General features: G+C 43.1%; 1 pseudogene; it reads right to left on the reverse strand.

Annotated features, from left to right (window-relative positions):
• Positions 1–1,227: 1,227 nt before the first annotated feature.
• On the reverse strand, positions 1,228–1,778 carry LOC101585225 (annotated as a pseudogene).
• Positions 1,779–6,832: the final 5,054 nt, after the last annotated feature.

Consider the following 6,832-nt stretch of genomic DNA (forward strand, 5'->3'; position numbering starts at 1 on the left):
TGCAGAACTGGGGATTGAACTCAGGCCCTTGCACTTGCCAAGGAAGCGCTTATTCCACTGCGCCATCTCCCCGGCCCCAGGATTGTCCATTTTTAAAAACATAAAGTTCCTATCTACGTGAGTGCCCTGTAGAAAAGTGCCGCAAGGTGACAGTAGTTTCTGTAAGACTGTGGGCAACTTTAATTCCTGTTCTTGTGTTTCCCAAGTTCATAAAAAGCAAAGGTCGAGTTTCATAGACATAAAATCAACACATGTCACCATTGTTACATTACTTACATCTGCTTTCTACTTAATGTCATGAATGTCAATTACAAGAGCAGAGCGAGAACAGTTACTTTGGGCCAACATTCTTTCCTAGTGGCATATTGTTGGGATGACTGTAACTTGCTTTGAATTTCTTGAGCGTAGATGTGTGTGTGTGTGTGTGTGTGTGTGTGTGTGTGTGTGTGTTAGTGTGAGTTAGTCTGAGCTACTGTGAGTCTAGGTGCTGTCGATTGCCCTAACAGCAATTTATACTCCGGAAGGGACTCAGCTTGTGTTTAATAATAAAAATAACCCGTCCTCCAGCTGCGCAGACTCCAGGTTGCTCGCATGTCAATCATCATCAAAGATTTCATTAGCGCAATGATGATCAGAAATTGCTTTTCATAGATGAAATTTGTCTTGCGGATCTGCATAACAAATGGTAAAGGCAGGTTCATCTGACTGAAATAAGATGTTTTCTAGATGAGTGAGTAGGCTGTAGTGTTTTTAGGGACAGTTAGTACCCTACTAAGTCCTATAGCTGTTCTCTAGGAGATGTCACCCAAAACTTGACCTCTGAGTGGTTCTGAGTTGGGCTACAGGGGGGACAATTCTGAGGTCCTACTCTGGGTAATAAGGTTTTTAAAAAAATTTATTTTGTAATGTTTATTATGGTAAAGGTCACTATTGTAAACCATTAATGAATTTGGTCCATGTCATTTTCTATTTGGGTTTCATTTAAAATAAAATTATTTCACATTATTTTAATATTTTAAATTTTGATATTTAAATATTTTAAATAAAATGTTTACTTCACAGTATTTTAATAAGCTGTAACTTTTATGTTGTACATAGTTTGTTTTTCCTAATCCTTGGATTATGATAGTTTTAAGTAACTAAAAAATAAAAATATTGTAGATTAAGTGTACTGATGAGTACATGTCGGAACATTTAATTACCACAGTAATTAAAAAGTTCTGGTCTTTATTTCTTAAGATGAAAATTCATCAACATGAAGTCATTTAAGAATCTCTGGGATTTCGCTGTTTCCACAATGAAAGTATGAATAATCCCTTCTTTCCGCTTCCCACTACTGATAGCCTGTATACAGCAGTCATAGTTTCCAGCGCTGAAATGTATTTCAGTCCCATCATCTACATACTCACCTGCTGTCTCCATATTTTTTACCATTGCATCATATGTCCATAGTGTCTTTTTCCAAAACAACTCTAAAGTCCTCACCATCCAAGTTCATTACCTACGTATTGCTAGTTTTTGACCTATTTTCTGGATATTTCTTGAGACTTTTCCTGTTAATTTCCAGAATATACTCATAAAGCAAAAGCACTGATAACATCTATATTTATGGTTCCTTTTGTCTTTGAAGCTCCAACATAGAAGGTTTCTTTGCCCACTAATTTGAACATCCATTCTTTTCTTATCTCTTCCTTTCCATCTATGTACACTACTCGTTTGCCTGTTGTGGTCCCATGTTCAAACTCAATCTTGTGCATTCCATCATTCAAAGCAACATTTCAAACAATCTTGTACATTCCATCGCTCAAAGCTACAAAATCTGTCATTTTTTCCAGGCTATTAAGGAGGACCCACACCTGCCCTAGTCTCCCACTGCGAGGTCTCCCTGTCCACATAGAAGCTGCTCTCTGCCGCCCCCTGGATAGTAAGATTGACAGAATCCTTCCTGTGGAATATTGTGATGTCTGCCTTTAGCTAATCTTTTGTTCAAGGCCAGTTCAGAGCACCTAAAAAACAAATGAGGTTGTCTGATATTTTTTCACTTATTTACTAAGAAGTCTGTTTAACTGATACCTCTACATGTGGCAGAGTCTGGAATGAGACTTGTTGCTGCCAAAACTGAGTAGCAAGGTCATGGGGGAGGAGTGTACTGCCATGACAAGGTTTTTTTTTTTTTTTTTTTTTAACTCTTTTACTTATTTATTTATTTGGTACAGGGTCTGGCTACACAGCTCAGACTCATAGTGATCCTCCTGTCTTAGCCTCCCCAGCACTGGCATTACAGGCCTGTGCCATCACGTCCAGTTTCGGTGGCTGACTCAGCGCAGAGCTGGAGGCAATGAACTTGAATCTTGGAAGATCAAGTAGTCTAAGTCCATTTGTAGAGTTCTTTGACCCTAAAACCCAGATATTTTCCAGGAATGTGTGAGAAGTCTGTGATTTGCAAAAGAGCTACTTGAGAATCAAATCAGAATGTAAAACACTTTTTGGTGAGTTAAAAGCAAAACTGCTAATGAGTACACAGCAGAAATGATAAGCCAAAAAGCTAGCTGAGCTGGTCCCTCAGTGGACTTCCTGGTGCTCATCCGCTTCTGGTACTTCGTCTCCCTCTTGCAGGTGGGGAACAAGGCTAATCAGAGCTGCAGTAGGACAAGGGCTTCCAGAAAGTGGCATGACTGGACAAGGGTGGTGGGCCCTCTGGGGTCAGGGGAAGAGGAGTAGAATGCTCATGAAAATATTTCAGGCCTGGCAGGGTAAGAATGACTCCTTCTGAGGGTCTCTTTATGTCTCCAGGAGAGAGTACCAAGAAGTAATCTGTGCGAGGCCTCCAGCCTCCGGAGATGAAGGAGTGAAGCACAGGCATGGTGAACACGTGGGGTGTCTCTGCAGAGTGATCTTACTTGACATTTCTAAGCTCTGAAAATCTTGTAATTAGCTTAAAACATGAAGTCCACATGTATGAAATAAACTCTACCCTTCTGATGAAACTATTGAGGTGGCAGTATCTTGTCAATACTAGGTGACACAGCTACGACCCTGCTTACCCTAGCAAACTTCCTGATGCAAACTTTTTCGTGGAATCAGTTTATTAAACAAGTAGGCTTAATTTTTTTTTCTGTCACTAGTGTCACTTTAAACTTCTCTGTTGACTGGTCCTCCTCTGCTCCTGTTGAAATTCTGGGCAACACTCAATGCCTTTCAGGGAACTCTTCAGTGTGAACATGTGGTCTAGTTTTCCAGGCCTTGGGTCTATCTGGTTGAGTATCAGCTTCAGTCTTTCATCCACTTCTTTGCTCCTGTGCTGGGCCCTGTGCCAAGAGGGAGATCTGCAGTGGGGAAAGGAGGGAGAGTTGGAGTCTTCAATATTTCCTTGTTCTTTTGTTCTTCTTCCTCCTCTCCATTGCTAGGGCTTTTCCATGGTTGGACTAGAAAGCAAGAGAAGGTGAGGCGCACAAAATACCTCCCTTGGCGCTGAGGTTGTGATTATGTTGGTGTCCTCCGGTGGGGAGAGGATGCGGAGAAATGCCAGTCCCTGCTCTCCAGGGCTCTTTGCAGGGCCCTCCCTCTGCAGCTGTCTGATGCAACATATTCTTAGGTTAGAACTCTGGCCACAGTGGCTCCCTTCCATCCCCCCGATGAGATGATTTTAGCCCTCCAGGGCTAAATGCGTATCTTTGTTCCTCAATATGATCCTCCTGTTTTCAGCCTCCCCAGCTCTGGGATTATAGGTGTGTGCCACCATGCTCACACTCAGATGCGAGCTCAGCATGCCCTGGGCTGAGGCCGGCGCAGCATGAGTGACCGGGGATTGAACCCTGGTCCTTGTGTTTGCCAAAGCAGACACTTAGTCCACTGAGCTATCTCGCCGGCCCTCCAGGCCATTTTCATGAAGCTTCCTTTCTCTGCTGCCAGTGGTCTCCCTGGCCAGCTAGCCAGCACCTAACGTTTTCGACAATTTCAGGTATAGGGTGGCTCTAGATTCATTCTTTCAATATCTATAGTTAAACCCACCAAGCTCTCAGGTTCGTGAGGCTGTAATGACAAAAAAAACCACAATTTCTTACCTCTTTCATGTTTGCTAATGACAAGGGAAGGAGAGATGCCCCAGCACATGGAAACTTTTCTAAAGAACTTCCCCTTCCCCAGCCTCCGTGACAAATCCTTAGACCTGCTCCAAGCTGACTAGGAAAGGGCCACAAAGCCTGCTTCCCACTCCTTGTGCGTCCGTCCTACACTGGTGGTCTCATCCTATTGTTCTCCATGGAATGTGTTAATTATTGGAACTGTTCTACCAATTTGATTTGAAAATGTCTCATTGCTATTTATTTCTCAATAAAATTGTGGGAAAAAAAACCCTCTATGATGAAAGGGAATGGCATATTTAACATCCTGGAACTCTAACCACACACTCATTTGGAGGCGGTTCTGTTTGACACGGAGCATTCCAGAGGCGCCAGGATGCTTAAGATTCTACTACAAAGGAAGTGGGTGGTGGCGCCTGTCAAAAGCTACCAGGACAACATTATGGCACTCACTGTGATTCATAGTGAGGAATTTGAAAAGACTCAACATCAAACACATTCACTCTGCAAAGTTACTTAGCTTTGGGAACTCTCCAGAGACCCCCATGGGCATTGACTGCAAAGACTTTCTGTCAATATCTGGAATGAAGTGGGCTCCACCCACCTTTCTCTGTCTGAGGCTGCCCACCAAATGGCCTTTGAAAGACTACGACCTGTATCCACTGCTTTCAGGAATGGTTGGTACAATGAGCATCCATATATATAATTTCCTTTTAACTATATGTATTTGAAATATCAGGAATAAAACCAAGTCAAATGGAGAAAAAGTCAACTGCCTTTAATCTTTTTATAGACATAAAAGTTGTGAGCGAAAGCTGACAATTGGGGCTGGCAAGATAGCTCAGTTGAATAAGTGCTTTCCTGGCAAGTGCAAGGCCTGAGTTCAATCCCTGGTTCCACCAAAAGAAAAAAAAAATAAAAATAAAAAAGAAAAGAAAAGAAACAAGAGAAAAATATAGGATCAGGGAGATGGCTCAGTAGAACAAGCGCTTCCCTGGCAAGCACAAGGGCCTGAGTTCAATCCTTGATTCCGCAAAAAAAAAAAAAAAAAAAAAGAAAAGAAAAAGAAAGCAGACAATGGCAGAGGCCCAATGTAGACTGCAGAAGCACCAACATTGCCTTGTGACTCCTACAAAACAGGAAAACGTGCTGTCAGAAGACACAAAACTGAACATCGGCACATGTAGGGTGCTCTGCCTGATTGCAGGGCAAACTCATCACAAGTAGATAACAAACAGTTTTTCTAGAACTTGTGATATTCTCTGGGCCACAATGAAAGAAGGAACAACAGGGAACACTTATTATTTTAAGTGCCAAAAAAGAGAGTGAATCTCTCTCTCTCTCTCTCTCTCTCTCTCTCTCTCTCTCTCTCTCTCTCTCTCTGTCTCTGTGTGTCTCTGTCTGTCTCTGTATCTCTGTCTGTGTCTCTGTCTCTCTGTCTCTCTCTGTCTCTCTCTCTCTGTGTCTGTCTCTCTGTGTGTCTCTGTCTGTCTGTCTCTCTGTATCTCTGTCTGTGTCCTGTCTCTGTCTGTGTCTCTGTCTCTCTGTCTTTGTCTCTGTCTCTGTCTCTCTGTCTCTCTCTCTGTCTCTGTCTGTCTGTCTGTCTGTCTGTCTGTCTGTCTCTCTCTCTCTCTCTCTCTCTCTCTCTCTCTCTCGATTGAACCCAGCATTCATAACTGCTAGGCAAATACCTTGCTACTGAGCTACAACCCAAGACCTTTTTATTTTATTTTGAGTCAAAGCTTCACTAATTTGTGCAGTTTGGCCTTGAATTTGTGATTTTCCCCCCTCAGCTTCCTAGGTAGCTGGAATTATGGATATGCACAAATGCTTGGCTAAAAATGGACAGTCTTAATAACAGTAAAAGGTAGTCTTTAACTGATACAGTCTTTCTGCCTTTCACAACCCCCACAGCCCAGAGCGGTGTTTCTTAATCTTCCATTTATCGTAGTGTAGTAAGGAGTTAATTTTGACACTTTTGCTGATCTTTCCCTTCTTATGAACTTTTACTACCCTAGATACACATGTTTATGTACTCTCTGTGTTTCTGTGCTTTGTGTAGTAAGAATAAGAATGTTTTGCACTCCCCAGTGCAATTTCCTAGTTAACTTCCTATAGCTGCCGTTAACAATGTACCCCCAAACTGGGTGGCTGCTATGGTTTCAATGTGTCCCCTAAAAATGTATGTGTTGGAAGTGTAATCTCTAAATCCATGTCGCTAGTGATTGGAAGTGGGTCTTTGGGAGGTAATTGGACTAGACGAGGCCATAAAGATGTTTGAGTTTATAAAAAGAAGAGAGGCCTGAGCTGCAGGCCGACAGGGCTTACATGGTATCTCGGTTACTCTTCTCTCGTTGCTGGGACATAAACCGACACCCAAAATGAAGGAAGGAAAGGTTTATCTAGTTCACAGTTACCAGAGGGTTCAGTCCACACTCAGCTGGCTCCAAGGCAGAGCGGCAGATGGCAGAGAGCAACCGTTCATGGTGGCGGCAGTGAGCAGAGAGCCAATGGGAGGAGTAGGAGCAACAATGGCAACGGAGAGGAAGTCTGTTTCTCTTCTGTTACATTCAGGCTATCTGCCCAAGGCTGGGCGCAGTACTCACACCCATAATCCCAGTGGATCCCAGGCTGGGTGCAGTACTCACACCCATAATCCCAGTGGTCCCCAGGCTGGGTGCAGCACTCACACCCATAATCCCAGTGGGTCCCAGGCTGGGTGCAGTACTCACACCCATAATCCCAGTGGG

The sequence above is a fragment of the Octodon degus genome, unplaced genomic scaffold (assembly GCF_000260255.1).
Source record: "Octodon degus isolate 3935 unplaced genomic scaffold, OctDeg1.0 scaffold00094, whole genome shotgun sequence".
NCBI lineage: Eukaryota > Metazoa > Chordata > Mammalia > Rodentia > Octodontidae > Octodon > Octodon degus.